Here is a 10169-nt window from a genome sequence, read left to right on the forward strand (position 1 = left end):
CCCCTTTCTAGTTGATGTATTATATTTCTGTCTTATCTTATCTATATATTAGACGTATGAGTTGTTTAATATTGTTAGTATAGTTTGTCGCCGCCGTTTTTTGCGCATCGAGGTTTTTGGGCCAACTCCCCCCCCCCCTCACCACCTCACCACTACCCCATGCACAATTGCTAGTACATCTACCATTCCCCTTTCCAGTTGATATATTATATTTCTATTTCAAAATCATGTATGTGCGAACTCGGCTCATGGCGTGGGCGCGCTCCTGGTCGCGGGCATGCTCCCTTGGACATCCTTAGTGGAAATCCATGAGTTCTGGCTACTTGGGAACCCAAGCCATTTGACATACAATAAATCACCTTTTCTCCTAATTACCTTTTCTACTAAATACATGTCTTTATATTTGGTCTTTAACAACTCCTCTGTATAGAAGCCTCCTCTGATTATATTACCATTTTCATCTTTCAAGATATAAGTCACAGGCTTTGTATTCTTAACTTCTACTATTGTAAATAGTTCCCCTGTCCAATTTGGGGTATATCCTTTACTAAACACATGTTTATATTTGGAAATTCTCACGCTATCACCTACCTTATATCTTGGCTTTTTAACTTGCACTACTTTAGAAGTCCTTTCATGTAACCTCTCATGCACATATTTACTGTTCTTAATATTCACTTGGTTAGGCTTCATTCCTATAGATCTATGCACTTTATTATTATATTTTCGAATTAACTTTGGAAGTAAATCCAACCATTTATAACTCCCCTGAGCACTAAATTCCCTATATAACCAATTCTTTAAAGTTCTCTGAAACCTCTCCACAATTGCAGCCTTAGTTGTAGAAAATGTGTGATAGTGATTAATATTTAATTGTTTCATTAGTTTGCTAAAATATTGATTAAAAAATTCTTTTCCATTGTCAGATTGAATGTTTTTAACCCCCTTTGGTAGAATGGTTTTAATGGCTTCTGTAACCACCAGCCCTGTCTTATTCTTTAGTGGAGCAGCATAAGCTTTTTTAGAAAATGTATCTATTAAAGTTAAAATATATTTATTGCCAGAATTCTCTCTAGCATAGTTTTGCATATCAATTAAATCTATTTGTACAGTTTCGTTTATACCTAATACTTTAAAAGACCTTCTAATGAAATTCTTTCTTGCAGGCTTATGAAGTTCGTATGCAATTTCATTCATTTTTTATAACATCATCCTTTCCTGTAACTCTAAATACATCGCCATTAGCCCCAATCAATAGATTATCTTCCATTCTTTTAAATACATAGTTTTCTGGTATATATGGTCTATTATCTATATACTTAAATCCACTCAAAGATGTGGGGTCAGCAACTAATAAATCAGGATTATATTCCATCAAATTAAAATTTTTTTCTCCATATACAAATTTTGATCCATCGTAATGCATAGATTGTGACATTAGACAAATATCATCTGAATGTTCCCCCTCTGGTAGATTCCTTATAAATTGTTTTTTGGCATCCCAACATTTTTCTTTTTTATCAAAAGTTATAGTCTGTTCTTTTATAACACAGTCAGTTTCATCAATGGCAGGTTTAACACGTACTAACCTTTTATTATAAAAACTCCAATAGCCTGCTTCCATTTTTGGAACTTGTGAAACATTCACAGCATCTTTACTATCTGTACCTTCCATCAAATTGCTAAGTTTCTGTTTCTTAGCATTCCAAACACCATTCTCTGATTCTAAAAATTCATAATTATTATCATCTTGTATAAATTTACCATCTTCTTTTCGTATTAAAGTCTGTTGTAAAGTGGGCACATCATCTAAACTTTCACCCTTTTCTACATTAGTAATTTTCCGTTTCTTAGCATTCCAAACACCATTCTCTGATTCTAAAAATTCATAATTTTTATTGTCTTGTACAAATGTACCACCATCTGTTCGTATTAAAGTCTGTTGTAAAGTGGGCACATCATCTAAACTTTCACCCTTTTCCACATTAGTAATTTTCTGTTTTTTAGCATTCCACTTTTTATTCTTAGATTCTAAAAACTCATATTTAGTTTTACCTTGTAAAAAGACATCACCTTTTCTAGTTAATGTCTGTCCTAAAGTTGATACATCATCTACAAACTCCCCATCTTTGACATTACCAATTTTACGGTTTAAACAATTCCAACTATCATCTTGTAAATTTAAAGTAGGTTCACTACTCATGGTTGCCGCCCTGGGTTCTGCAGGCTTATTATATGGATTATATAAACGATAAAATTTATCTATAAACATATTTTTATTTAATAAATAATTCCACTTTCTCTTAATTCCTCAATAATGGAATCTATTTCATTATCCACTCCTGAGTTACCGGCTTGGCGACTTAACCAAAGAAGTCTTAACCTATCTACAAGCTCATTAGGATCATCCCAATAAATATAGTCTATTTTATTACCAGTCACTTGTCTCAAACCTTCACCAACAGATTTAAATAGAGGTTTAATTATATTAAGATATTTAGTATGTCTATTACTTGAAATTGGTGCACCATCTTTGTAACTCTTTAAATGTCCATTTGTAGCTTCCAAAATCTCTTTATAATTTTGCAAATCAGCCTGAGTATAGTTCTCAGGTTCTTTTAACGTTAACAATTCTCATAAACCTTTTGTCCCCTTGTAGGTTTTATTTGCAACTGTAACATCATCATTGGCAATATCAACTTCCTTATTTCCAATAAAAAATTTATTTGCTTCTCGTCTAATACCATATGTAGTGTCTGTCATACTACTTTTACTGAGGTAATTTCCTAAATAGTCTGATGCTAAAAGACCAAAATCTAATTTCTGTGGGGTGGATGGTTGTAATGGTTGTAATGGTTGTAATCTTGGTATCATTGATATTCTAGATGGAGTCATTGGGAGTATCTCCATTCGAGGCCTCTCTGATGTGATTTTCTTTAATTCTTGTAATGGCTCTATTAAAGGTTGGAATGTTTGGAACCTCTCTTCAGCCTCTAGAAACTTGCCACGTTTTAAAGCTCTATATTTCTCTCGTATTTGATTTGCAGAGTCAACCAATTCTTGTTGAATGTTTTTCATCTTTTATTTACATTTTATTTATCTCATTTGACAAAGGATTGTACTCAAACACTTTATCATGTATTATCAAACAATATGCAGATGTATTTGCTGGTACATTTTCTGCAGTTTCAATCTCTAATTTAATATCAACAATTCCTTCTTTCACTGTTTCGTTCTGTCTAGAAGGATGCATTGCACGACGTCCAAGTGCCACGACGTCCAATAATATTTATTCAGTGCCACGACGTCCAAAACATAATTTTTGAGTTGTTGCACGACGTCCAAGTGCCACGACGTCCAAAAGTACAGTAACTGCCAAAAATGTAGTCTTTCTACAAGCTTTGGACGTCGTGGCACTTGGACTTCGTGCAACTGGCAGAGGCTTTGGACGTGGTGCAAATGATACTTCTTTACAATTCTACAGTGCGCTGTTTCATGACAACCAAGTGCCACGACGTCCAAAGCTTGTAGAAAGACTATATTTTTGGCAGTTACTGTACTTTTGGACGTCGTGGCACTTGGACGTCGTGCAACAACTCAAAAATTATGTTTTGGACGTCGTGGCACTGGAAAAATATTATTGGACGTCGTGGCACTTGGACGTCGTGCAACACTCCCGTCTAGAACAGTCTATTACAATTAGTGGATATTTCTTCATAAACTCAGCCCTACTAATCATAGGATCTGGGATAGTATTATAGTAAGTCTCTCTAAACCTCATAAACATCTCATAAGCTTTAGAGACATCTCCATTTTCAAAGTCGAGATTTAAATCACTATAAGGATAATATTCAGAGTTTAGAAATACTTTGAGATTTTTTAATTTACAGTGATCAAATTCATCAGTTCTTTTTCGTGCACTATTGTCCCTAGCTGTTTGGAAACCAAATATAATATACCTAGGCTTCTCCAAACTTGAAGATGTCTTTACTGACCATGTATGTCTTGTGGTATTGGGATATGATGGAAGTTCATGCAGCTCTAAACTTCTAAATGCAATTTGCAAATTTTTATTTTGCAATAACATCTTTTGTAATTGTAACTTCTCTCCATCTGATGGTATCACATGTGGCATAACCCATTGAATAGAGTTAAGTGTAATTTTGGGAATCGTATCAGCAGTGCCACTGGCTGGAGCACTAGCGGTTGTTAATATACAATTCAAATCATTTTTTGATCTTTTCAACACCAATTCTTGTTTGACATTTACTAATACCTTATTAAAATCCTCAAATACACCCATTAACAGCTCTAATGGCAAACATGTACTAAACTTGCCACCTTTATGGAACTCTTTTAAATTTGTGTCAGAATCAAATGCTACATTTGACAATTTAGTTGTTTTATTGTAAGAGCTCAATATTTTCATAAGACTAGAAATTCCTGGGTTTCTTACAATATCTATTTCTTTACCTGCGACTTCGTATCTAATTTCATCAAATAAGAACGCAAATGCATTATTTATAAAATGACCTTTATCATGATTCTCAATTTCTCCCTTAATATACAGATAACTCCTACACGGGAGAGTTAGCAAATCTTGATTATTAATACATATTCGAATTTCATCAGAATTATTTATTGCTAAAGTATTGTGGGGAACATAGGAGTGATTTGTAATTTTAACCACACTATCGTCGAATTGGGATTTCCCTGTAACGTCTAGAAAATCTTCCATTTTTATTAATAGAAAATTTTAACTTTAGTCCTATTGACTTTAGGAACCTAGCATTTTGTACACTTATAGATAAATTCTTATAAATTCTCATATCTTTTTTATATGACAAGTAATTGTAGTTTCTTCTCCGTTAAAGTCAATTGCCTTGTCATGTTGATCGGCAAATGTAATACTGACAACATCTAAACTTCTCTTATTTACAGGAAAATATATAATATTTCTTGGAACTTCAATAATTTTGTAGCCAGGAGGAGCTTCTGGATAAAAGCTATGTATGGTGTGTGATTTGTTGCCATTTAAATAGGACCCGTTTGCAATATTACATTTTACTCTAATCACATTTACATTATTAATGTTTATTTTATTTGTAGATTCAAACTGAACACCAGGAGTAGAAACACCTTTAAATCCTAATAAAATAGACCCTAAACATGGTTTTGTAAAATCAAACACGTGGCTAGAAAGTAGTGTCGCTTTCATAGTTTTATTATTAGCTGTAAGGAAAAAGTCTGGGACTTGCTTTTGAATTTCCTTTGCAAGCTCAACCACCTCATATGTTCCTTCAGAAATTTCTATTGTAACTGGAGCATTGTGGTCATAATAGAAAACATCATCACCTTCACTAATGGTTAACTTTTTTCCTTTAAGTTGATTTAATTTTGGAATAAGCCCTTTGAATAAAAGTTTGGATTTAGTATTAATTAATGCTTCTCCATTTTTACCTACTATAACTTTAAGTTTTCCATTTAATAACCGGTTTAAATCATCAACTGAGATATCTCCTTTTGGTAATGTCATTTTCTCTACTTTGTAATATGTTAAAGTATTTAGTGGTTTTTTAACATTAAATATTGAATTATAACTTTGAAAATCTACCAATCCAATAACATAATCATCATTTAATTCTATGGGAGGAAAGAATACTGACTTTAGCTCTGGCTCTGTACCCGAAAATGTTATAGTAAATGAATCCATTTTTATAAAGAAATATTTTTTATGAATAATAAACATAAAATTCCACAAATAGAACTATTTAAATCTTGTATTTGATCGGTTGTATAGTAGATTTTATATCCCTCAAAATATTTAATTACTTCTTTTGGAGGTTGGATTCCAAATGGGTCAAAATAAATTACAATATCTTTATTTTTACGATATGCTGTCCAATGTGTGCCAGATGAGCTATCTAAATTAACTATTCCACACTCTTTTACTCTTGGTGTTAGATTTTTTAGCTCGCTTTTTAGGTACACTCCCCTGAAGTGAGGCACGTCTTTTGCGGCCTCTAACAGCTGGTAGTTGTCCATCTTTTTTATTAAATTTTAATCCCATTCCCATCTTTGCTTTTGCCTTCATCAAATTTGTCACGGCATAAGCAGCTGCTCTTTCAGCAAGATTTGCATCCTTGGCCGTTACTCTAGTCCAAGCTAAGTCTGCTAATCTCATGTCTGCTTTGTTCCGAGCAGCAGTATCGGGATTATTCATGTAGAATATGTCATGCTCTTTACAATAAGAGTCTAGTTTATTTTTTGGAGGTACATTTTTAGCTAAATTCTCACGTACATTCGTCCCAGGTCCACAGTATTGATATGTTGGTATGTGAAGTGGAAATGGAAGGTTATTTATAAGAGTATTCAATAACCCTCGACCTCTGTAAGGCTTTAGGAATAAACCTTTGCCCTTTTTACATGTTTTCTTATTAACATTTTTTACCATTTTTATTATATAAAAAATGTCTTTTATTCAACAAAAACACAAATTTAAAATAGTACATACTAAAGAAAATATACCAAAGAAGCTGGGTCTATTTCCTACCAATATTCGATGTGTTATTTGCGGTCCAAGTGGAAGTGGGAAGACGGTTGTAATTTATAACCTAATTGTAAGAAAGGAAGGATTAAAATTTACAAACTTATATTTAATATCCAAATCGTTAGAACAAGAAAAATATAAAAAAATAATTGAAATATTTAGTTTGTGTGATGAAGTGAAATTACACACGTTTACTGACTGTGAAATCACACCAAATGATGTAAAATCACAGTCAGTTGTTGTATTTGATGACATAAATAGTCCAAATATTACACAATTTTTCTCAATGGGTCGACATAAAAATATTAACTGTTTTTACTTGTGTCAATCTTACAGCAAAGTACACAAACATTTACGTGATAATGTAAATTTCCTAATATTATTCAAACAAGATGATTTAAATTTAAAACATGTATATCACAATCATGTTGGTAATGACTTTTCATTTGACCAATTTAAAAATCTCTGTCATCAATGTTGGGATAAAACTAAATATGGCTTTTTCGTAATAGACAAAGAAAGGTCAAAGAATAATGGCAAATATAGATTTATGTTTGACCAATTCTATCAAGAGGATGGTAAGGGTAAATAAATGAAAGATTTTTTTAACATTTGCATTTATTATACATCTACACATTTTGAACATCGATTTTATAATGACCGAACGCAAGAGTATTGATGCCATCTTCTAGAATAAACCTCTTGTCATCGTCAAAGGATAGTACTTTTTTATTCATGGTTAAGGTTTGAAGATGATGATTTATAGATTTAATTCTTGTCACATTCTCATAGTAATCTTGCCCAGTTGCAAGGCAGTTCAAATAATGTTGATGTCTGAGGAGATGTTTAACAGTGGCACCATCAGCTCCTTTAGCTTTCTTCACCTCTAAAGCTTGCTTGTCTTCTTCATATAACCATTTTAGAGGAATGTAAGAATATAACTTTGGTCTTAAACCACAATATTCATACATAATATGACCACCTAATTCATCTTTAAACTTTCCAGTGACTTTTTTATTTTTATCAGAGTATAAGAAATGGTCTTTACTATATCCAGAGGTATCAAAATAGTGTAAGTCACATTCTATTTCCTTGTAAAAGTCCTCTGTAACTATAGCATACATTAATGAATCTGTATCTGTCATTAGAAATCTTTTGTTTTTAAATTTTGACATATAATTATAGTGGAAATCATACATTATTACTTTACTGATATCCAAAATGGTCATTCCTAAATATATTGGTTTATTAAACTTTACAACTAATTTATTTAAATGTATAGCATGTAAATTGTTATCAAACTTTTTGCTACAGTCAAACCTTGGATTAGTGACATATTTTGTTAATAGTGACTCATCCTTGAGATATATATCACGAAACTTGCGTTGATTCATGATTGTTCGACCAAAGAGACTATTATTTAACAATTTATAAAAGTCTTTTTCGAAATCAGTTTTAGCACATTTGCGTTTTTCAATATTAAAATTAATATAGGGCGCAAGCCATTTAGACTGTCTAAATTTTAAAATTCTATGGTATTTTGTTACAATCAAACCCAATTCCTCATATTTTTGTAATGCTTTATAATGTAAAATATATTTAGTTTTGTCATTTAAATTAGGTATTAATTTGCCATTCATTTTCTCTGGTGCTAATGGATAGTCATTATGTAAATCATGTAAGCTTTTATCATATTTTAAATCAACTTCTAAAATGTATCCAAACTCATCATTTTGATTATATTTGTAGTCTATCTCATTAGTCCAACTGAATCCATCCACAGGCAGTGGCTCGCACATTGCTGTAGAGTATAGTGAGTTACAATCTAAATATATTAAATAGACACTCTCTTGATTGGGATCATAGTGTTCACCCATATATCTATTATTTGCTTTAGCGTAACGTGTAGAAATCATACTGACTCCTCCTCTGATCGCACTTTCTATGAACAAATGCATGTCAACATCTTTGAATATTTGTAATTTTATTCCTGTCATTCTAAGACAGGCCTCCCATGTAAGTCCAGGAAGTGAATACATATGTACAGGGTCAAGTTTGTAATCTTTTAAACACAGGTCTCTAAATGTCTCAAACACATCAGCCAGTAGCAATACATCTGTTTTAAGATATAAATCATGATATTCTTGTAAATTATGTATATTAAAATGGGTCCATACATTTTTAGCATGTTCATATTCATTGGGAGAGATATGTTCTTTAGTTATAGAACTGTAAAATGTTTCAATTGGGGGTAGAGACTCTGCGAACTTATCTGGTCCCGTCATATATTCATAGGGATATACACCTTTACGTTGTAGTAGTGGATTTTGTATGAATCTAAATGTGTTCAAATTGGAAGCCAATTTATATAATGGAAGGGACAGAAAGTTGTATGAATCTAAAAATACTAAATCATCAACAGAGAATGATATATATTTTTCCATATCTTTAGCTATACAATTAATTTTACGATAATTAAATTTTCCCAAATGTTGCATTATTATGTGACCATCATAATTTTTCAAGTTATGGAAGAATACTGGTATTTTCTTTGTTACTTTATAGTTTAAATTACAATCATTGTGGGCAGCTCCACGGTATTGTCCAGAGGAATGGCAATGATCTCTCACCCTATCAAAATATAGGGGCTTTTCACAAATGTGACAATGTGTTGAGTTTTGGAAAGATACCTCTTGCTCAGGGGTCATTTGAAGAGGAATATATATTGCCATTTGATTTTTAATATAATCATAAGTCTGAAATAATCTTTCAAAAAACACATCCATAACATTTTTGCCACTGTACAACTCTTCAGAAATAATTTTTGAATCTTTTACTACGACAAATGCAAATCCCGATGGAATATGTATATTAGAGTTTATAAAGCATTCAAAATCTGCATAAATTACATATGGGGCTTTAAGTTGATATTTATAATTTTTAAATTGTATTGTATCTTGTTTAGACATTTCCACTCGTTGAGCATCAAAGTTTTTACAATATGTTGTGTGACGTTCTAATATATCATTAGTGTAAAAATGTTGCAAACACAACTTGCAAAAATACTTCTTATTGTTATCTTTTGTAGACCGTAGCATTAACCTATCAAAATCACGAATTAAACAGTAATGTGATTTACGGCCTTCTTGCAATAATAATAAATCTACATGAGTATTACTAGAATTTAGTTTAGTTGTTCTTAATGGATGTATAAATTTATCATATTCAACCCCAAATACATTAATACTTATATCATTCTGTGTTTCAAATTTATCTATATCAGATATTTTTACTGGATATATTATATTTGACATATTTAACTGACTTTCATAGGGTACATAATTAGAAACCCTTTCAGCATTGTTTACATACCTTGGATGTAAAGCTGCTAAAATCGACCAAAGAAAGCATTTATTATCATAATTCTTTATATTTAAAACAGCATGTTTTGATTGAATACTTTTTGGTGTGGGGATATATGATTTTGGAGTTAGGGGTTTATACTTGTAAACGTGCAACTGCCAATATTTAGTATGGTCATATATCCATCCACTGCCTTGGGCTTGATATTTGTGTATTGAAGCGTCAATCTTTAAAAGTGCATTTTCAATTTGAGGCT

Source organism: Macrosteles quadrilineatus, unplaced genomic scaffold (assembly GCF_028750875.1).
Source record: "Macrosteles quadrilineatus isolate MER2022 unplaced genomic scaffold, UCM_ALF_1.0 Scaffold_2__2_contigs__length_208266976, whole genome shotgun sequence".
Lineage (NCBI taxonomy): Eukaryota > Metazoa > Arthropoda > Insecta > Hemiptera > Cicadellidae > Macrosteles > Macrosteles quadrilineatus.